We start from the raw sequence: 24,255 nt of genomic DNA, 5'->3' as shown, positions 1-24,255 counted from the left end.
ATACTATAAAACAAGTTTTAGAATTGTGTTTCTGTATTTTATTTGCATCTGATAAATGAATGGAATATAACATTCCATATTCTCAAGGACATAAGCATAATTATCAGTATATCACATTACTCTCGATTCGGAACCCATGTTTCTTTCTTAGCTAGTCCATTTCCTTTAGGAGGAGCCATGCCACATGTCAATTGCCAAGGAACTTTCTGTGTTACATGTCTTTTTCATTTTTCCCCTATCAGCACAGTAATCACAAACACGGATGAATTGTATTGCAAAGTCAGAGTAGAAATAAAATGAAAGCCATGACTACAGTTATTTTGAACAATCATTTCATCAATGCAGTGATAAAATGTCAGTGATAGCATTCAGAACTCAGTAGAATTAAAGCTGTTTCAGTCAACTTTGTCTATTTCATATGTAAAAGATCAAATATTGTTACTTGTGGATGGGAGAGAAACTAATATCACCCTTTCTACACAAAGCCTGGTCAACTAACAAAAGAGAAATAAGGAACAGGAGGAGAAAGGGAAATAACACTGTCTCTAAAGTTCTCAACTTAGGCAATGTATTATCTGTCTTTAAACATATTAATCTCATATTCCTGTAATGTTATAAATAATAGCCAACAGTCTGGGAGCAGAAGTAGATCAATTTCTTATTTGTTAGCAAAGCACTGCATGTTAAGTGGCACAGACAGAATGTTGATGGAAGCATAGAAGGACATGCTTTGTTTGGAATGTTCCACAAATGACCTCTTCATCAGAGGAGCTGAATATTTCCTGCCAGCACTCACCAATTTTTCAGGTATGCACAGAAGAATGAATAGGAGGCTTGACAAAGTAGTGTTGATCTGGATGAAACAAGATCAGTAATTTATACCTTCTCAATGACTGGGTTGCTAGCAAAATAAATAAATTTGGAATTATCTTAATACAAAATAAAATTTTAAAAGAAGTACTCACATTTGTCGAGCTGTTAAAGTAAGCTAAAGATATCTTTATTGTTTACTGGAGATTATAAATTACTATTTCCACATTTTGTAAATTTTATTCATTTACTTATTTGGAGAAATTTACTATTCTACACAAAACAGCTATTCATAATTCATTGACTAAACCTGAATGTTGCATGACATATTGAAATTTAGTTTATTTTTAACACAAATCATAAAAACAATACCACTTTAATGCATCTATGAATAAATTTAACTGCATATATATATATTGACCATGTCTGTATCTATAAACATGTGTTTCCCAATATTTCAAATGAGGTGTTACATTAACACCCTTTAAAAAAACTTAAGGAAGTAGAAAATCATGTTGTTAGGCCCTTTTTGGAAAAGTACATATAGAAGATTTAAAAGTAGAAAGAAATTGTGACATCATCATTAGTTTCTATAGGTATAAGATGTGAAGATTCTAGTATCTGAGGCTGTAGCTCTGGGGAGCTTCCAAAAGACAGACTTGCACAACCCATCTCACCAGCCTTTGATGTACAGCTTTGGATAACGTCTGTGTGGAGACAGTATGGTGCTAATAAACACGAGTTCTAGCTACAGACCTTGCCTAGTGAACTCACCTAAACAATCAATTGGAAAAATGGGAATGAAAGTTAAACACCACAATTGGGTTTTGAGTCAAGAAGCTGAGCTGCTTTTTAGCTCTGTGGGCATCTTTTGTAGCTGAGCAATGCACTGAATGAAGCTGAGACAATAGCTTCAAGAAACAGAAAGAGAATGGGAACGAAATATACAAAGGTTGGTACAAGGACCCTGCCCATAGTGTGTGGGTCTCTCTCAGGAGTCAAAATTGATTTTCCTTTACTTAGAACTCTCTACCTCATGTAGGTAGTAGAGAGTTTGTCTTTTTTTTTTATTATGTGATGTAAAAATAAATCCCAAATGAAGTGTTTTCTGGTAAAGTTCATGACTGTTATTAATGATAGAAATGTTTCAGGTGTTAATTCTTGCTCTTTATTTTTTCATACAATAGAAACAAAACAAAATGGGAACCTAGCCAAGATGTGAAATAGCTCTTTTTATAGCTTTTAAGTTAGTACACCTGAAAAGATGTAGGTTGTAAATATTTAGTGGTTACAAGAAGCAATGATAGAATATTATATTGTATGAGGCACTCTTCTTTACATAATCCTGTTTTTTTAAGCAAGTAAATGCTGTTTTCTGTCTTAATGATACAAAAACAGTTGTTCATTTAAAACCATAAAAAATATAACAGTATAGGGAAAATAAAATACAGAATTTCCTTGTTATTACTTTATTTTGCAATGTTACACATTATAAAAATGTTTTTATTACTATTTATTTATTTATTTATTAGTGAAATATGAAGATTTAGGAAAAAACACATTTTAGAATCTCTGAAGCTAAACATGTTAAGGAGTTAAAGATCTATGATTCCAAAGCTAGGAAGCTTTTAAGAGTGAAAGAAAATAATGTATTGTATGGACAAATAAGAAATGGCATAAGAATATTTACCAAACTTCATATTACCCTGTATTTAACAACATACACCACTCAAAGTCCCAATCATCTATGATTTGGAACTGGATACCAAAAGGAATATTTGTATATAAATTTCAAGGAATGTTATATACTTGGATTGTGTACTGTATATGTGGGGTGGGAAATAATGGTGTATGTAGAGGTGTAAGAGCAGGACATAGTTATGTAGTGTAAATGAGATCAGTTTGCAAGGTATTGGTCAGGGGTGATTCTGAGAGGAGGCTAGAATACAAAATGCAAGTGAGGTAAACATGAAGGAGACTATGGTTAGTGGGTGGTGAAGTATACCTGAGTGTCACAGGCAGGCTATAGCTAATACTAGAATTTAAGCTAAACAACCACATGGGTTACATATACCTCACAGACATTTCACATATTTTCAAATGTTTCAGGAAAACTGAATAATGTATGAGGTTGCTTCTTCCTGCTGAACGGGAAAGGTAGATGCCTCCAGCTCTTTTGCATAGTTACTACTTGGGGTATTAAGAGCCCCCAAAGAAACATAAAGCAATTCATCTCAGAGATGAGTCTAGAAGAACAATAATAGAACCTAGAGTTTTTGTTGTTGTTCTGGAGGAGTCAATGAAGAGATGAATTTAGTAAAAACAACAACAATATTTTACTAGATATTTCCTTTATTTACATTTCAAATGTTCTCCCCTTTCCTGGTTTCCCCTCCAAAATACACCCTATTCCCTCCCTCCTCCCCCTCCCCACCAACCCTCCCTCTCCCTCTTCCTGGCCCTGGCATTCCCGTACACCGGGCATTGAGCCTTCACAGGACCAAGGACCTCTCCTCCCATTGATGACCCACTAGGCCATCCTCTGCTACATATGCAGCTGGAGCCAGGAGTCCCACCATATGTACTCTTTGGTTGGTGGTTTAGTCCCTGGAGTACTGGTTAGTTCATATTGTTGTTCCTCCTATGGGGCGGCAAACCCTTCAGCTCCTTGGGTCCTTTCTCTAGTTCCTTTATTGGGACCCTGTGCTCAGTCCAGTGGATGGCTGTGAGCATCCATTTCTGTATTTGTCAGACTCTGACAGAGCCTCTCAGGAGACAGCTATATCAGACTGCCTGTATCCTGGGACAGTGAAATTGATACTAGTATGACTGATGGATTTATATGCTAATTGTAATACTTTCTTACCAGTATATTAACCAAAAGGATATATTTCCAGGTCCAGTCTTCTGGTCTGAACACGCAAAGGATGCATGTTCAGAGTGGATTTTCAGGTGTCTTTCTCTAAGAGTCCTTGAGATGGACTCTCTTGCCAGACCTGCAATTTACAGTTTGGGCTAGGCTAGCTGGCTAGTGAGCTTCTAGGATCATCCTGTACCAAATGTTAGGGTTACAGCCACCCCTGTCCTGGGTACTTTGCGGGTGCCAGAGATGTAAACTGATGTTTCATACGTGTACAACATTTACTTACACACTGTGCAATGCCCTAAGCCCTAAATCTCAGCAGTTTCTTTTCTAGCCTCAATTATTGCAGGAAGATGCTTGACCATGTATGGGAGACTTGGAAGTGAACTAGTCCAGATACCTAGAAACTCAAATTAGATTATACTTTCCTTATAGAACAAGAAATCTGTACTGAACCCTGAACAATTCATTATATAACCCATACTGTACTATAATTAGAATAAACTGGAAAATCAATTCAGAGCCTTGTATACACAAATCACTCAACATATAGTCAATATGATTCCTTGTAAAATAAGTATAAACTAATATTGCAGGCTAATGCTTAGTTTCTTTTTAAATGCAAACTGAATTAATCTTTGTGTGTTTCTGTGTGGTGTGTGTGTGTGTGTGTGTGTGTGTGTGTATGTGTGTGTAAGTGTTTAGAAGTTGATTCACATAAAGGCAGAGGGCAAAGATTTTCATTAGCTATCCTCACCTCAATATCAGTGGTATAGTGCAGTCCTTGTTTGAAGACGAGAAACACAGGAGATCTGATTTTGTAACTGTTAGTTCAAGACAGGTGGCACAATGGAGGAAGAATGGAGTTAATAAATAAGGATTGGCATCCAAAGCAACAAAATCCTAGCCACAAATATCTAAGAACTGGCAAGATTTTACTTTGTATATCCAAATGAAAAACTATATTTCCCTTTCTTATTCTTTCTGGCTGTTGATCAGATAATGCCACCCACAGCATAGCATAATTGCATGTTATAATCTCATGCACTTAACCCTTTGACATCATTTGATCAGTGAATCCAATCTATTTAAATCCTAAGTAAATAAAAATAAAAAATTACTCTTTCCCTTTTGGTCACTGTTTTCTAAGTGCCTGTCAGCAGATGAGTGGACAATGTATCATATACATATGGAATACTGTGGAGCATTAAGTAGAAATCAGTGGTTTGATTTCTGACCACACCGGAGGAATGAGAGGCTATAGTGTTGGGTGAAATAAAGTAGAAACAGATAGACAAGTTCTCTATGTCTTCTTTTCTATAGACTCTAAAAGTGTATATACAAAAGAAACTGAAAGCAAAAAATAAAATGGAAGCCAAACACTTGTAGGGAATGAACAAAACAGAAGGGAAAGTAAAACCCATGATCCATAGGTGCTGAGCCTCAGCTTGACTATGGAAGAGGTTTCTGTCATCTACTGCACTGCACCAGAATTGTAGTTTATAATGAAAAAATGGTATTTTCAAAATTTCTAAAAAAAAATGGTTTTTAGCATTCTGAGGACTAAAAATATGTTCATAAGGCAAAATACATTTTAGCTACTTGATTGGCACTTTCTAAAATAAACAAATAAATCAAACATCATATTACCCTAATAAAGATACACAATTCCTATTCATGAGACAAAATAAATGAACATTTTTTTTTTAAATTACCAGTCTCTGCCTAGCACGTAAATCATGGCTTCATTTGACCAAAAATACACTGGACATTGCTATATATGAAACCACTTACCATTTATTAGAGATAGGATTAAAATATGATAGAATTGATGATAAATATTCAAGAAAGCAATGACAGAACACTTCCCAAGCCTGGACAAGAAAATTCCAAACAATGAAGATCAATAAAAACTTAATAGGTGTACAGGCTGGAGTTATCACAGAGAAAGGAGCTTCAGTTGGGGAAGTGCCTCCATGAGATCCAGCTGTGGGGCATTTTCTCAATTAGTGATCAAGAGGGTAGGACTCCTTGTGGGTGGTGCCATCCCTGGGCTGGAAGTCTTGGGATTTATAGGAGAGCAGGCTGAGCAAGCCAGAGCAAGCAAGCCAGTAAGGAACATCCCTCCATGGCCTCTGCATCAGCTCCTGCTTCCTGACCTGCTTGAGTTCCAGTCCTGACTTCCTCTGGTGATCAACAGCAATGTGGGAGTGTAAGCTGAATAAACCCTTTCCCCCCCAACTTGCTTCTTGGTCATGATGTATGTGCAGGAATAGAAACCCTGACTAAGACAATAGAATAAATCCAAAGAAACCCATATCAAAACACATTAAAGTTAGACAGTGATGCATCACATTATTACTGTGAGAAAGGAAGAGCAGAAGCCAGCAACTGGCTGTGCTGCCGGAGAAGTTGGTGTAATAACAATACAGTCTAGTTCCATTTGCCCCAGCAGAAACAGAGAGCCAAACGTCATGCCCATCTTACCTCTTCCCTATATTAATATAAAATTCTGGAGATGGTATGGCTACTTTGAATCTAATTGCTTATTTTTGAATCCTGGGTTTAGGGATATCAAATGTTTCTGCGTTAAAAGTCCAGCTCTTTGGTCTTAATGATCTAGACGTGCATGACTAGGGATCCAACATCTCCAAGGGTGGATGCTTTGGGGCCCAGTCCTACAGGTTGAGAGAGTCTGACACTACACACAGAAACTACGACTAGAGATAGTATACGCATTAAGTTTTATTTCTGGAGAAATCTAGGGAAGACTTTGTGGAGTATATCTGCTCATTCATTAGTTAAATAAAATTCTCAAGCTCTCCAGACAGAGAATATTGGAGGAATTATCATTGGAACAAGTTCAAAGAACCTTCCTTATCTTCCAATGACAGAACACAAGACTATCTTTAAAGCAGGCAGAGGAAGAGGAACAAGTCATACCTAATGGCAGAAATCCCAAATCTCTTCTGGAGAGATGAGAAGGCTACAGTTACTGGCACAGAAGCCAGTCTCAAATTGATCTTGATCAAGCAGGAAGCCTCACTCTCTCTTTATAGAGGGAGTTTTCTAGTCTAGAGTTCCCACTGAAGGAAACCTTAGATCAAATTGGAGATAGTGCCCACTTTCAACTTTAACCACCATGAGTTCATATTCTTTTCCTAGAAACATGACATTTCAGATAGCTAACTATGGGTCAAAATGGAGCCAACAGGCATGTACTTATTGCTGCCAAAGGCCTCTTATTCCTTCTTACAGAGAGATTTTAAGACTGGCAGTATCATTTAAAGAGAAGAAAGGAGGAACAGGGAGCTATCTCTGCTGTGCTGGATCTGGGAGCTATTTGTTAACTGGCTTATTGGCAACCAGAAGAACAAACATCTAATGAACAACAACACATGTCCTATGCATGTCTGCCAAGTATAGGACCTATGCATGTCTGCCAAGTATAGGACCTATGCATGTCTGCCAAGTGTAGAACCTATGCATGTCTGCCAAGTGTAGGACCTATGCATGTCTGCCCCACCAGGTCCTCTGCATGGATATTACAACTTTCAGTTTAGTACTTTTATGAGATTCCTCTTGAGGCCCTTTTCCTTCTGTTGGTTTGTCTTGTCCAACTTTGATGTGATCATTTTTATCTTACTATATTTTATTTTGTAAAAAAATAAAACATTATTGAGATGACGGAAGGAAGGGAGGGAGGGAGGAAGGAAAGGAACCATGGCCAAGCCCATTGTATTGGAATGTGGTGATGTGGGGCTGCTGCTAACAAGATTGCAGGTGAACTTAAAAGCCTCCTTTGTTCATTGTGCTGAGGAAATCCTGTGAGTTACGGATCTTGTCATTCCTCAAGTTTGTTGATTTAAGAGACATTTTCTTCCTACCCCCAACCCATATCATCATCGATTGCAACAGTCAGGAAGGCACTGGAAGTGCCCATAAGTTCCTTACCTCTCAGAAACCTCCTTAGATTTGAGGGTTCATGCACAGCTATATGGTCCTATGCTTAGGATGGGGTTAGTGCATGTCTTTACTTTTCTTGCCTGTATTACTGTGAATGATTCTTCAGTTGTGAAGTGAGACGGTATCTTTTATCTGCAGATTGTAAGCTTTCTACTAGAGAGAACTACTCTACGCAGTGTTTCTGTATGTGAAAACAGTAGTCAGAAGCCCGTAATTACACTGTCTGGTCACCCCAGAAAATGTCATCCAAAAAACTCCTACTTGTTGATTAATTGATGTTCCTTTGGGGTTGGATGTCTATGATTTGTGTGTTTTCTGCTCCTTGGCATCTGTGTGACATGAATTAGTAGGTAACCTAGACTCTCCCTAAGTGAATCTACTAGGATCTAATTCAGAGAATAAAGAAAGTGCTTAGCTCCACAACAGTGTTTATCTATAGATTATCACAGTCTGTTTAGATTACTTGGAAAGACTACAGACTGGGTATTTTAAACAACAGTTTATGTTTTTCCTATTTCTGGAGTGGGGAAGTCCAAGTTATAGCAGTGGCATAATTGGTGTCAGGGAAAGACTTATTCTTATATAGGCTGCCATTTTCTATGAAAAGGATGAGGAAATTCTAATATTTATAAAGTTATGAATCCCCATTATGACCTAGTGACCTTCCAAAGATCTCTGTTCCCGTCTATTATATTGAGGACTAGACATCTGACATGGGCTGGGAGAGGGAAACAAACATTTCACTCAAAACCACGTCACAACTGCCCTTAAATAAGGCAGTGCCTGCCCATGTTTCTGTGTTGAATGAACATTTTGTCCCCTATAAACTGGTTTATTTGAAACAATCTCAGTGTTTTGTGGGAATCAATACTAGTTATTAAATACTTGTGATTTGAAAATCTGATAATATTTGAGAATCACTAACAGCTGGATTGTGTTTCACGATAGCAAATGTTCTGATCAAGGATGTGAGCTTTGGGAAATGTACAGACATGCACAGATTTGATCAATAGAGTCCTTACTAAAGTCTCCTTTTACTTGCCCCATCAAACTTCTCCTCTGATAGCTAACTTCCTCATGAAACATTTCCTTTCCTAAACCCATGCTGGCATCTCTTAGCTCTTATTGCTCTTGAAAACATTACTATAAGGTTTGGATCTATTTTTAATTCTGAGGTTCTACCTAGACTAATTATCTGTTTCCAGCTTGATGTTAAGCTGCCTGAGGTCAAGGATCAGATCCAATCTATTCTTTATCTAGGGCAACAGTGTACTGCTGAGTTTACCAGAGCCTTTGAGAAAAGGAAGGTAGGTTGGTCTGTAGATTGGATCTTGATGAACTTCTAGATTTATAATGAAATTTATTTGTTTATTTTTCATTCAGCAAAAAATTCAATGGTCTTCTCTTTCAACTATGACCTTTATGCTATGGAGCTCCTGTGTGTCACCGAATCAGAGTCCTTTATTGGGATGAAAAGACTCATTGGCTTTTTAAATTAGAAAGCTGTTTAGATTATAGCACATTAATCACCAGGCTGCCCTTAAGAAATGCTAGATTTCTGTTGTTTGAGGCTCCAATATTGGTACTCCATGAGACTTCCTGTCACTTCCATGTGTCCACATAACAATGAAGAGTACAACAATAACAACAGTGATCTGAAATAATTGCTGTGTAAGTTTGCTTCTGATGGAAGTTCAAGGCTTTTTTTTTAAGAGATGCCTGGAGCTTATCAAAGTATTTCTATAGAAACCTCTGTGATTCTCTTTCTGTGACCTAGTAAAGAAGAGTATGGAGGAGGTCAGGAAGACAGGCCTTTCTTCCTCCTATTTCCTCTTTCCCCCCAGGCAAAGAACAACAGTTCTGGCCAGAGGAAGGAAAGATTTATTATTTAACTTAGCTGTTAGGGAAGAGGATGCTGAGAAAAACCTGCTGATGGGCAACTGGGCAGGGCGGGGAGCAGGTCTGGGGTGATTGTCCTATAGAGGGAGAAATGTATCAGAGAACAACACAGACTTCACAAATGGGAGAGAACCACTAAACTGTTGTATAATGCTGCTATACAACTAACTAATCCTTTCATTACCTAGGCAAGTAATTAATGTCTCATAAGGCAAGGAGTAGTAAATAACTCACATTATATATGTTATTTAAACACTAATTGTCTATAAGCTTAATGATTTTTTTCATTGTAATAAGAAAACTGATATTTACTTTTATTAGATATGACTCCAAAAGAAAAATCATTTTATTAACTTTAATGAATTTGATGTTTAATAAAAATATATAAGGAAAAGCCATTCTACTAACTTGGGATATAAAAGACTATATACTAGGGTACTGACTAGAAATTTTGACTGATACCACAAAAAAACAAAGATACTAAATTCTAAAGTGCTGCAAATCTATGTTGACTTCTTTAAAAGTATGCACCACCTATAGTCCTGTTAAGTGGCTAAGTCCTGACATTTTTCAAAGTGAGAGGAAAGAATATATGTTTTTAGAAGAAAGCTACAGACAGGTGTGAGACCCCCACTACCTCAAGGGAGGGATGTACCCATCCAAAGGACAAAAGATCTTCAAATAGTCTACATGAAGAAATTGAACTATGAGTGTGGCAATTAACAGGCACACCGGGCTGGTTTTGACTCCTTTTTAAAACCCTAGAAGAATAGGCCAGACAATGCAAAACAAAGAATGAGTTCCAATCACATTGCCATCAGCCTATTTTCTCAGTATTTGTTGATACAAAATACAAATTTGTTTCCCAAGAAACATAAAGGACACCCAAAGAGTTATAGTCAACTGGGTATTTTGGTAGAACTTATCAAATAAGGCATCTTATTTTTTGATAGAGTTTTTGATAGAGAATAAATGGCAAGTAGACCTTTAGAGTCCCACAATGGGATAGTGTCCACTGGCACTAAAGCCAAGTGGTGGTAAGAACCTTCAGGAACCAAGTCAGCTTAAGTAACAGACTGACCAAGAGCTCATGAAGCCATTCAGCAATATTATGTGTAAATAATATTACACATAATATTCTCAGCCTTCTTACTTTTTTCTCACTCCTAACCAAATAAAAGGGGTCATTTTCTGCAAAGTAGAGAATAAGAAGCCATGAAATAATGGATGTCTAACCCATTGCGCCACCTTTCCAACTCCTCATAGTTGCTATCATACAGTAGATACAGCTGTGGAAACTGCAAAACAACAGAAATTTTCAATGAGGATTTTGAAATTTGTGTAGAATCAAGTGTTTTAAATAGGGAATTGAGTTTCTGTTTGACCATTTAGAAACAGCATTTTAGCAATTATCAATAACCAGAAACATCTATATTCTTATCTAGAGACATTGAATGGTTTCTTCACTTAAATAAAATTTAACCAAAATGGAAGAAGGAAAGGGGGGTCTCTAATTCAATTAATTGAATCTCACCTTTTCAACACACAAAGGGGAATTTATATTCAATTTTACTAAAGAGCTACTAATAACTTAAAACACTCTTACATTCTGTGACTTTAAGAGTTAAACACAATGATTGTCTGGAACCAACATAGGTATGCTCTTTGAATCCCAGAAGACTCTTGAAGTACTAGCAGCTTAGCTTTATAGCATATTGTCTATTTATGATGTTCAGTTCTCTGATGAGCTCATTGGAGGTTAAAGCAGTTTACAGTTCTGATATTGGGTGGTGATTGTTTATTTGTTTCTACATTTTTATGATTTGACCAACAGAATCTTAAGTCAACTTACTTGCTTTCTGCATTTCTGAAGCTCAAAATAGTTATATAAAAAGAACATACCAGTAAGGGTCACGTATATATACATAAGTATATTAAAAGCTCCTCTATATTCTGTGTTATTTTTGTGCCAGATTTTCTACTTCTAGGTGCATGCACCCATCAAATGCTAACTGCTTTAGCAGATAACACTGATATAGTTGTTTATGTGCATGGTACTAAATGATAGTGCTATAATTGGTAAAATTGGCTTTCACTTACCTGTGTTATAACTGCAAAATGAGATGGCACAAACATTAGTCTCAGGAATTCTGCCATGAAATCTCATTATTTCATGCCAGGTTAATGACACATATTGGATAATATCATGACACATTAGAAGTAAATAGCAACATTTAAAGACTGCTATCTTTTCTTCAAGTTTTTTTTTTTAATTGTTCTATTTTCATCAACCTTTCCCTGGGGAAAAAAAGAATAAACATGAAGAAAAACGGCAATTTATTGCTTCCTGATTTCTCTTTAGTTTATTTCCAACTACCAGTCTTAGGTGATAAAGTAAAGAATGACATAAAGACAGATATCTGGGCTGTTTCCATCTTCTTGCTATTACAAATAAGGCTGCTATGAACATAGTGGAGCATGTGTCCTTGTGGTATGATGGAGCATCTTTTGGGTGTATACCAAAGAGCACTATAGCTGTGTCTTCAGATAGAATTATTTCTAACTTTCTGAGGAACTGCCAGATTGATTTCCAGAGTGTTTCAACCAGTTTACAATCCCACCAGCAATGGAGGAGTGTTCATCTTTCTCCATATCTTCGCCAGCATATGCTAAGTTTTTGATCATTAGCCATTCTGATTGGTATAAGGTGGAATCTCAGAGTCATTTTGATTTGCATTTCCTTGATTACTGAAGACTTCGAAAATTTCTGTAAGTACGTCTCAGTCATTTGAGATTCTTCTGTTGAGAATTCTATTTAGCTCTGTACCCCATTTTAATGGGGTTATTTGGCTTTTTTTTTTTTTTTTTTGGAGTCTAACTTCTTGAGTTCTTTATATATTTTGAATGTTAACCATCTATTGGATGTACGGTTAGAGAAGATCTTTTCCCAATCTGTAGGTTGTCATTTAGTCCTATTGACATTGTCTTTTGCCTTATAGAAGCTTTTCAGTTTCAAGAGTTCTCATTTGCCAATTGTTGACCTTAGAACCTGAGAGAACCATTGGTGTTCTGTTCAGGAAAATTTCCCCTATGCCAATGTATTCAAGGGTATGTCCTCAACTGAAGAATGGATATAGAAAATGTGGTTCATTTATACAATGGAATACTATTCAGCTATTAAAAAATGAGGACAGCATGAATTTTACAGGCAAACAGATGGAACTAGAAAATATCCTGAGTGAGGTAACATGCATGCAGGATATAAGGAGATGCATGCTTGGTACTCACTAAATGAATATTAGCTAAAAAATACAGAATATCCATACAAACCATAACAAGTTTAACAAAAGGAAGGCCCACATGAGTGTGATTCAATCCCACTTAGAAGGGGGGACAAAATAATCGCAGGAAGCAGAGAGAGGGAGGGATCTAGGTGGGAGTGGGAAGGAGGAAGGAAAAGAGGGAGAAGGATCAGGTATGGTAGGAGATAAGCCCAAAGGGTCAGCAGAATGAATGGAAATATGCAGCTATGGGGGCTGGGGGCGGGGTGAAGGTAACCTCTAGAAAGTCCCAGACATTTGAGATTTGAGAGGCTCTCAGGACTCAATAGCGGTGACTTTAGCTGAAATGCTCAACAGTTGAGAGATGGAACATGAAGAGACCACCTCTAGTAGATAGGCAGGGCTCCCAGTGGTGGCATGGGCTCACCAAGACACCTTCAAAACTTTTGACCCAAAATTGTTCCTGTTTAAAAGAAATGCAGGGACAAAAATGTAGCAGAGGCCATCCAGTGACCAGCCCAACTTGAGACCTATCTCATGGGAGGGCACCAAACACTAACAGTATTACTATTGTTATTATGTGCTTACAAACAAGAAGAGCCTAGCATGGTTGTCCTCTGAGAGGCTCTACCAGCAGCTGACTGAGACAGATGCAGATGTATGACAGATCCAGCCAAGCATTGGACCGAGGTTGGAGACCCCTGTGAAAGAGTTCGGACTGAAGGAAGTAAAAGGGGTGGCAACTGCATAGGAAGACCAACAGTATCAACTAACCTGTGCCCCTCAGAGCTCCCAGAAACTAAGGCACTAACACAAAACATTTATTGGCTGGTATGTAGCCCCTGGCACATATGTAGCAGAGCACTACCTGGTCTGGCCTCAGTGGGAAGGTGTTCCTAATCTTGTAGAGACTTGATGCCTCAGGGAAGAGTAATGGGGTAAAAGGATAAGGGGTTAGGAGGGTGGGATATAACCCTTTCAAAGGAAAATGGAAGGAGGATAAAGTGGAGAATTCTTGGAGGGGGGACCAGGAAGGAGAGCAATATTTGGAATGTAAATAAATAAGTAAAATATTTTTTTAAAAGAATAACTTAAAAATATGCAGGACAGAGTATAACCTATACAATAAATATTACACATACATTAAGTTTTTTCAGTTTTTAAATGTTATATTTTTATAATATACATGATATTGAATAATATATATGCAAGCATCAAAATACTTATTATGAGTTCCCTTCTTTATGGAACTACCACCAAAAACATCACTAGCATTAGTCTCTGTGCTATCTGGTCAACAAAATATATATTTGAATGAGATAAATTATTTATTCAACTTTGGATATTCTAAATGTTTATACCAATTTATACTTCCCAACATTAGCTTGTGATGCTCTAGCAACAACAGGGGTTCTCCTGCTCTTGATACAGTCAGAAATTTTTTTTATTGGATGTTATATTTATTCACATTTCAAATGTTATCCCCTTTCCTGGTTTCCCCTCTGAATACCCACTATTCCATTCCCCTCCCCCTGCTTCTATGAGGGTGCTCTTTCACCCACCCACTCCTGCCTCCTGCCATTCCCCTACATTGGGGCATCTAGACTTCACAGGACCAAGGGATTCTCCTCCCATTGCCAGATAAGGCAATCCTCTCTTACATAGCCAGCTGGAGCCATGGGTCCCTCATTGTGTACTCTTTGGTTGGTGGTTTGGTCCCTGGGAGCTTTGGGGGTCTCACTGGTTGATATTGTTATTCTTCCAATAGGGTTGTAAATCCCTTCAGCTCCTTCAGTCCTTTGCCTAACTCCTCCATTGGGGTCCCCTTGCTCAGTTCAATGGTTTGCTGAGAGCATCTGCATCTGTATTTGTCAAGCTCTAGTAGAGCCTCTCAAGAGACAGCTCCTGTTATATCAGACTCCTGTTAGCAAGCACTTCTTAGCACCTGTAGTAGTGTCTGGATATGGTGTCTGTATATAGGATAGATTCCCCAGGTGGAACATTCTCTGAATGGCCTTTCCTTCAGTTTCTGCTGCATGCATTGTCTCCATATTTCCTTTATAGAGAAGCAATTCTGGGTTAAAAATTTGGAGATGAGTGGGTGGCCTTTGCCTAACTTCTGGATGTAGTCTCTATAGGAGGCTTTGACTAACTTCTGGATGTAGTCTCTACAGATTTTCCCTCCCCTTTGTTGGGTATTTCAGTTGATGTCATCCCCATTGATTCATGGGAGCCTCTTGATTTCTTGGCATCTGGGGCTTTCTGCTGCCTATCCCCAATTCCCCATTCCCCATTGCTACCCACATATATTCAGTTTCCTGACCCTCTCTATATACTTCCTTTCTTCTCCCATACCTGATCTGGCCCTTTTTTTTCCTCTACCCCTCCTCTCTTCCTTCCAAGTCCCTCCTACCCTCTACCTCCTGTGAGTATTTTGTTCCCCCTTCTAAGAAGGACTGAAGCACCCATACTTAGGGTTTTCTTCTTGAGTTTCATATGTCCTATGAGTTCTATTGTGGGTATTCTGAGATTTTTATCTAATATGCACTTATCAGTGAGTATATACTATGTGTATTCATTTGTGACTTCGTTACCTCATCCAGGACGATATTTTCTAATTCCATCCACTTGCCTCAGAATTTCATGAAGTCATTGTTTTTAATAGCTGAGTAGTACTCCATTGTATAAATGTACCACACTTTCTCTATCCATTTCTCTGTTGAGGGACATCTGGATTGTTTTCGGCTTCTGGCTATTATAAATAAGGCTGCTATGAACTTAGTGGAACGTGTGTCCTTGTTATATGTTAGAACATCTTCTGGGTATATGCCCAGTAGTATAGCTGGGTCCTCAGGTCGTACAACGTCCTATTTTCTGAGAAACCACCAGACTGATTTCCAGAGTGGTTAGTACCAGGTTACAGTCCCACCAACAATGGAGGAGTGTTCCTCTTTCTGCACATCCTTACCAGCATCTGCTGTCACCTGAGTTTTGATGTTAGCCATTCTGACTGGTATGTGGTAGAATCTCAGGGCTGTTTTGATTTGCATTTCCCTGAAGACTAAGGATGATTTTTCACTTGAGAATTTTTTGCTTAGCTCTGTACCTCATTTTTAATAGGGTTATTTGATCTTTGGATTCTAACTTCTTGAGTTCTTTGTATATATTGGATATTAGCCCTCTATCAGATGTAGGATTGGTAAAGATCTTTGCACAATCCATTGGTTGCCATTTTGTCCTAATGACAGTGTCCTTTGCCTTACAGAAGCTTTTCAATTTTATGAGGTCTCATTTGTGAATTGTTGATCTTAGAGCATAAGCCACTGGTTCAGAAAAATTTCCCCTGTGTCAATATATTCGTGGCTCTTCCCCACTTCCTTTTCTAATAGATTCAGTGCATCTTGTTGTACATGGAGGTCCTTAATCCACTTGAACTTTGGACAAGGATATAAGAATGGATTGATTTGCATTCTTCTACCAGTTGAACCAGTACCATTTGTTGAAAATGCTGTCTTTTTTCCACAATAATTTTAGCCTCTTTGTCAAAGACCATAGGTGTATGGGTTTATTTCTGGGTCTTCAATTTTATTCCATAGATGTACCTGCCTGTATCTGTACCAATACCATTTAGGGTTTTTTTTGGTTTTTTTTTGTTTTTGTTCTTTTATCACTCTGCAATATTCTTCAGGTCATGGGTGGTGATTCCCTCAGAAGTTCTTTTGTTATTGGCAATAGTTTTTGCTATCCTGGCTTTTTAATTATTACAAATGAATTTACAAATTGCTCTTTCTAACTCTATGAAAAATGAAGTTGGTAATTTGATGTGGATTGCATTGAATCTGAAGATCACTTTTAGCAAGATGGCCATTTTTACTGTGTTCATCCTGCTAATCTATGAGTATAAGAGATCTTTCCATCTTCTGAGATCTTCTTTCATTTCTTTCTTCAGAGACTTGAAGTTCTTGTCATTCAGATCTTTCGCTTGCTTGGAGTCACAACTGTAGGAGTTCTCTGATGGAATTTTTGGGGTTGCTTAAGCATACTATCTTATCATCTGTAAAAGTGATATTTTGACGTCTTCCTTTCCAATTTGTATCCTTTTGACCTCCTTTTGTTGTCTAATTGCTCTGGCTAGGACGTCAAGTAATTTTTTGAATAGGTAGGGAGAGAGTGAGCAGCCTTGTCTGGTCCCTGATTTTAGTGGGATTGCTTCAAGTTTCTCTCCATTTAGTTTGATATTGGCTACTGGTTTTCTGTATATTGCTTTTACTATGTTTAGGTATGGGTCTTGAATTCCTGATCTTTCTAAGACTTTTAACATGAAGGAATTTTGAATTTTGTCAAATTCTTCTTTGGTGTCTAATGAGATGATCATGTGGTTTCTTTCTTTGAGTTTATTTATGTCGTGGATTATGTTGATGGATTTCCAGACATTGAACCATCCTTACATCCCTAAGGAGGAAGCCTGATGATTGATCATTGTGAAAGATCATTTTGATGTATTCTTTGATTCAGGTTGTAAGAATTTTATTATTTTTGAATCAATATTCATGAGGAAAATTGGTCTGAAGTTCTCTTTCTTTGTTGTGTCTTTGTGTGGTTTAGGAATAAGTATAACTGTGGCTTCATAGAATAAATTAGTTAGAGTTCCTGCTGTTTCTGTTTTATGGAATACTTTGAAGAGTATTGCTATTAGGTCTTCTTTGAAGATTTGTTAGAATTCTGCACTTAACTCATCTGGGCCTGGGCTTTTCTTGGTTGGGACACTATTAATGACTGCTTCTATTTCTTTAGGGGCTATGGAACTGTTTCGATGTTTTTTCTGATCCTGATTTAACTTTGGTACCTGGTATCTGTCTAAAACATTATCCATTTCATCCAAATTTTCCAGTTTTATTGAGTATATGCATTTGTAGTAGGATCTGGTGGTTTTTTAAATTTCCTCAGCTTCTGTTGTTTCGTCTCCCTCACAGAGTTCTTCCCCTAATAACCCTTCCCCTTTGCCTCTTAGAGTGTTCTCCACCCCCCCCCCCCAAGCATCTCTCCTCCCTGGGACATCAAATCTGTACAGTTTGCAGTCCCTTTCAGTTCCTTCAATACTTTCCCTAACTCTTCCACTGGGCTCCCCATCAAGTATTTTTATTCACTGAATAGAGAATATAGCAGAGGTAAGACAATAGAGAGGATAGGAGCAGAAAATTATATTCACATGATTTTCTCAGTCCAACCCTTTAGTCTCTGTATGACCAAACATGGACATCAGTTCTGAGTAACATGTTCTATAGTGATACCATCAACCAAATATTGCTGAATACTTTTGGCGCAACAGTTGTTTTTTGTTTTTAGTTAGTTAATTAGTTTGTTCATTTGATTATTTTGGTTTCTTTTTTTTTTTCTGTATTGTTGGGTTTGTTTGATTGGTTGGTTGTTTTGTTTTGTTTTGAACATAGTATCAGTTCTTGAAATTAAGTCCAATTTTTCCCTGAATAAAGAAAATCTCTGGAGAGGGTGGGTTGGTGAACAGGGGGAGTGGGGATGGAACAGGGGTTTTGTTTTGTTTTTGTTTTTGTTTTTGTTTTTGTTTTATTTTATTTTATAATCTTTTGGAGGGGAAACTGGGAAAGGAGATATCATATGACATGTAAATAAAGAAAATTCTAATAAAAATAAAAAGAAAAGAAAAAATAGAATAATGTCTAATAGTTAATTTAAATATGTGAACAACAACTCTTCAGGATTAAAAAAAAAATAAAGCAAAACAGAGGGTTTGGAGAGATGGCTTAGTGGTTAAATGACTTTCTAACTCTTCCAAGACACCCAAGGTTGGCTTCGAACACCCATATTAAGTGACTCACAACAATCTGTAACCTTAGCTCCAGGTAGTCTGATGACTTCTTTCGGCCTCTTTGGGGAACGTTGATGTTTATATAAAATCAAAAATATAATAAACATTTAAAAAGGAAAAAAAGTAAATCTTAAGTCCTCAAAGATACAAAAAAGTGATATACATAATTCCCACTCACATGAGGGGACTTTTCTTGGCACACAAAATAATAATAGCTATGTACATATGCATATCCATTTCAATTTTCCTTTTGCAATCTGAAACATCTTCGTTTATTATATCTGTGGGGGAAGTGACAAAAGTCCATTAGCTGTCAACATACTTTGATGGTAAGAAATCTCAAACCTAATACAGTTTTAGGGGAAAGTAGAAGTGTTGCCTGGCTCAGGAATAAGTTGTTTGTAAATAGCAGATATTGAAATTTGACCTTATCCAGTTCTAACACCATTCCTTACATGAAAGTACAGCAGCTTAACTTACTGTTGTTCTTTCTCCAAGCCTACCCTCATGTGAATGCAATCAACTGATAATCATTAAAGTTAAGGAAGAACCATAAAGTTAGATTCAACCATGATGTAGATTCAGTGTGTTATTGTAACAATTTAAAGTAACTTCTCAAAATTAAACATCATGTACAGTGCTAAGCATTGACTTATTCTTTGTTTTAGAAGCAAGAGAAGATAATGTATTATACATTTCTTACACAGACTCTGCCAAAATAATTGATCCAGTTTATGTTACCACTGTAATAATCATTTGTTAAATTTGTATAAGATACCTACTAACTGGTGATTTTGTAATATGTAGACATCTGAATATGCATCAAGGGAATGGTTTCCTTAATTATAAATGAAATGACAGAAAACTGTAATATGATTTCTTGTAACAAATTCCTAACTTCATTTGACACTTATCATCATAATTAGGATCTCCTTTCCAGATTTTTAGAATTTTTTAGATTTTTAGAATATTTTAGAGGGAGAGAGAGAGAGAGAGAGAGAGAGAGAGAGAGAGAGAGAGAGAGAGAAGAAGAAGGAGGAGGAGGAGGAGGAGGAGGAGGAGGAGGAGGAGGAGACAGACCTAAACACATAAGCATACATACATACATACACACACACACATATGCACTTCCTATGTGAGGAAGAATATAATTATTTTGTGTGTACCTTTCTGAGTCTGTTACCTCACTTAATATTATCATTTGTAGTTCTACCTATTTTCATGTCACTTTTAGAATTTTATTTTTAGAAAATTAAGCAGTATTCCATTGTATATAGGTATCATATTTTCCTTACCCATTCATCTGTTGATAGACATACAAACTATGCTTGAGTTTACTTCATATTTTGAATATGGCAATAGTAAACACAGATGTGCAAGTATCTCTCTGCTAGGACATAGAGTCCTTGGGGTATATTTCTGGAATAATATGGCTAGGTCTTATGGCAGTTCTCATTTTAGAAACTTTTTTGTAACTATCATAATTATTTCCATAATGGCTCTAGTAATTTATTAATTTTTATTACACACGCACACACACACACACACACACATGCACACACGCGCGCACACACACACACACACATGCTCACACACACACACACACACACAGCAGCAGCAGCAGCAGTGAAAAGGGATGTCTCTTTCTCCACACCCTCTCTACTAAGAAAGGGTACCACTGGGTGATGCGAAAGGAACAGAAGCTTTTATGGGGCATGAAAGAGGACCAGAACTTTGGGAAGCCATAAGGAGGATGCAGCAGTAGCAGGGGTGGGCAAATGGAAGAAATGAAAACATACTTTGTTTGAAAAATATCATAATGTTTTTGAAAACATTATAAGGTGAAACTATAAGAACGCATGTCTAAAATGTTTCTTAAGGGCAAATATTATTTACTCTTACAAATGCCCTAAAAGATGGTGTCATGTTTTCTTCCATGCTTAGATAAATGGTTACAGCACTCAGATTTCTCATCTGGTCTTTACCTCTAAAGAGTAAAAGTGAAATCTCAGGCAGTCAAAGACCATCATCATTAGTAAAGAGAGATAAAAAGCAATGGTGGCTGAAGATGCAAGCTCATACATAACTTTCAGATTACTGGAAATGGATGGATGTATGCAGGGTGAAAACAGGGAACTGTTTTTGGAAACTGCATTTACAGAGGTGGAAGAAGAGAAGAGGAAGCAAACAGTAAACCATTTAAATCATCAGTTATCTGTGTGCACACAGAAGCCACTGGTAAGCAATGCTTTAAGGAGGGGCAGATATCAACTTGTAAATGGCTGCAACTGAGAGATGGAGGTAGAAAAGAGTAACAAATGTCTCATAGTTTCCTCCAGGATGGGAACAAATTGATGACATTTTTGGGGAGAGAATAGGGGCTACACAGTATAACTCAATTGCTGGAGAAATGAAGTGTGTACAGAGTTCAGAGTGTAGTACTCTTCCAAAAAGCTTTTCTAGAATGCAGCATAGTGTGAGGAAAAAGTAGAGACACCCTACATGCCATACACATATCTTCCTACCATTTGTTCTCTTACCGAAAGATAGAACACTCATGAAAGGTATATTATCACAGTACCATAGGATTAACCCGATTGATGAACTTAATGTCACTACTGAAGTGTTTTTCCTATTCCAGCATCCAGTTAGAGTTCCAGACTTTGTTTGTCTCTCACAAATCCTCATCTCCTCAGATCTGTGCCAGCTTGTCAGTCTTTCTTTAGCTTCAGTAAAGCTGACATTTTTTAAGCAGTAAAAGCCAATTATTTTGTAGAACCAGTCTCAGTTCAGCTTTGTCTGATGTTTTCTCCTGCTTAATCAAAGTTATCACAAATAACACCATACCATGAAAGTGACATAGCCATCCAATGTTTCTTATCAGGTGTCCTGTTGTTAAACTATATTACCTGCACTGTTGGCTATGATTGTCTGTCTGCCTGAAGTGGTATTTGGTATGATTCTGGACATAGAGTTGCCGTTTTTCTCATCATTATTGTTAGTTTTGGAGGAGGCACTAGATACCATGTAGTCATCCAGCTTTTGTTTATGCATTTTATTGAGACTTTCACACACACACACATATTTTATTATATAATATATAATATAATAAAATAATATATATATATATATATATATATATATATATATATATATATATATATAATGTGCTAGTGTGTGTTCGAATGAAACCCAGCCCACCTTCCCTCCCCTGTAATTTTCCCCTATAAGCTTTACTGTTTTTCCTTCCCAACATCATGTATTAGTGGTTTTAAACCAATTGAGTCTACTTAATTTTGATGGATCTAGGTCCATCTACTAAGGCTTGGATAGCATTTCAGGAACCACAGCTCAAAGAAAACTGTTTATTTCCCAGGAGCTTACAAATAACTTCTCAACTAGGGACAGAATCCCATGATTCTTTCCTTTATCTATGCCTGGATTTTGACTGGCACAATTTTTGTGTGAGTCTTGTGAATGCATCCTGTGTGAGTCAGGTAAAACTACTCTGGAATACTGAAGAAACAGTGTTTTGCTGCAGGTGGCCACTATTCCTGGATCTTCCCACCTCTTCTACAATGATCACAGAGCCTTGTGAGCAGAAGTTGTGATGTAGACCCTATTGCAGAAGACACAACCTACCTGAGTCATATGACATGTAAAAACAAAGTTGATACCAACCTGGAAGGTTAATCTATTCTGACTTCAAAAGCTGTGCTGAAAGGTTCTATTTAAATCACTAGGGAAGTAAAGATTTAATAACTCTACTCAGCTTTTCAGTTCACAGTAGTAGCCAGATTGGCAAGATATGCCCAGTAGTGCAGTAGTGTTACACTGTCATGGGAGTGATCAATTGCTTTCTAATTGATTTTAAAGCCTGTTCTACAAAACATAGCTGAATTCTGGCACTGTTAACAGGGACAAAAATCTGTAACTTGCTGCCTCACAGGTCCTAAGGAAGAACTTAATACTATTACTCATATATATACAAATAATTGATATATACTATATAATTAATATGTACTATATACTTAATATATACTGTATAGTTAATATATAACATATACTTTATACATAAAAATAATGTATATAAAATTATATACACACACATATATTGTTATTATTATTATTAGATTACCCCTTATGCTCTTGCCATTAAATTCATAGATTAACACAACTACCAACACTCATCACAGAAGTTCCTTTGTATAGTAAAGGACTGCTATAGGCTGACCCAGTCAGAGTCCCTCAACCCTGGGAGAATCAGGGTTCTGGTACTCAGGTGGGCAAGGAGTCGGCAAGTGACAAATAAACACAAAAACAAGAGAGTGCTGAATCTGAGTGTAAGCATCAGACTTTTATAGTTATTACAGAAGAAATAAGGAAGTTAGGTAATACAACAACCAAGGTACATCAAGGTCATCTGTTACATAATGATTCCTTAAACAAAACAGAAAATGCGTACATGAAAATCAGAAAAAAACTAGGCAGTGGTTACAACTGAGATAAAGTCAGCCTTACCTGAAGTACTCTAGTTCCTTCTTAGACCACAACCCACCTTCCTAGACCATTGTAAATTCCTGTATATGGAAGTGACTCAGCTGTTGTTCTAAGTATTTGTGAGGGACCTCCATTTACCAGAGGAGCCCACCAACTTTCTTCTATTATGTAACATAGTCTGCTATACATGACTGTAATGAGAATTCTGAGTTTACTTTGTTGAACTTGCTCTGGGATTATTAACTCTTATCCAGTAAACTGCAATGCCTGTTCTCTCTCTTTCAACACTGGAGGCATTTCATCTGAATAAGTAACATTCTTACGAAATTCCAAGCCGAAGGTTGGCTCAGCATTGACTAGGATGTTGGAACATTGGTGGAGGCCAGGAAACAATGTCCAATCTAACTTGGCTATTTGTCAAATCATTCCTTGGGGGGCACCTCTATACCTTTAATAGAACAATACTGAAAGAAAGCATGCAAAACCCTCCATCGACTATCGCAAGGACACATCTGGACCACATATGTGTTACAGGACGCCAAGGACTTCCAGGAGACCAGTTTCCTTGAAACTTTTGCCTCAGGACTGTGGCCAAGCTTTTGAACTAGTCATGCAGACTCCACTGGAGTGGGTGTGGCAGAGGACAATTAATACAGAAGCCTACAAAAGGTCAATGTGCAGAGAAGAAAAGATTTATAGTGCTCATACCCAAATGTTATATTTGTATCACATCCTAATATTCCTAAGACTCAGGGATGATTCTGTTTATGTTTGTCTATGGTTATTAGCTCCATGGATGGAACTTATCTGTGGCACTCTAGTGAGAATTTGTATTTTCCTCATTCACTCAATATACGTCACCTGAGATTCTTATGTAAGGGAGAGATATCACTTTTCTATTATTTATTTAGTTAGTGGGTCATTTAACTATTTAGATTTTCATTTATATGAGTATAATCCTTCAGTTATTTCTTAGTCTTTTCCTCATAATCCATTAGTATCAATACTCATTATCTTGCTTGAATTACTTTAACACCAGACATTGAAAGCTTTTTCCTGTGCCTACTATGACAATTTAAATTTAATCTCTT

The 24,255-nt window shown here is 37.1% G+C and overlaps 1 protein-coding gene and 1 long non-coding RNA gene across 6 annotated transcripts in view; one reads left to right on the top strand and one right to left on the bottom strand.

Moving 5' to 3' along the window:
* Nkain2 (sodium/potassium transporting ATPase interacting 2) overlaps positions 1 to 24,255 on the top strand; it is a 1,006,098-nt gene that overhangs the window by 690,446 nt on the left and 291,397 nt on the right. The window lies entirely within an intron of this gene.
* LOC116097890 lies at positions 638 to 4,497 on the bottom strand. Its single transcript, XR_004121603.1, has 2 exons — positions 4,431 to 4,497; positions 638 to 853 (listed from the first exon to the last, which is right to left on the bottom strand). It is a non-coding gene; the product is annotated as an uncharacterized LOC116097890 (long non-coding RNA).

The sequence above is a fragment of the Mastomys coucha genome, unplaced genomic scaffold (genome assembly GCF_008632895.1).
Source record: "Mastomys coucha isolate ucsf_1 unplaced genomic scaffold, UCSF_Mcou_1 pScaffold2, whole genome shotgun sequence".
NCBI lineage: Eukaryota > Metazoa > Chordata > Mammalia > Rodentia > Muridae > Mastomys > Mastomys coucha.
The sequence above is the reverse complement of the archived record's forward strand: the minus strand, read 5'-3'. Positions and strand labels throughout refer to the sequence as shown.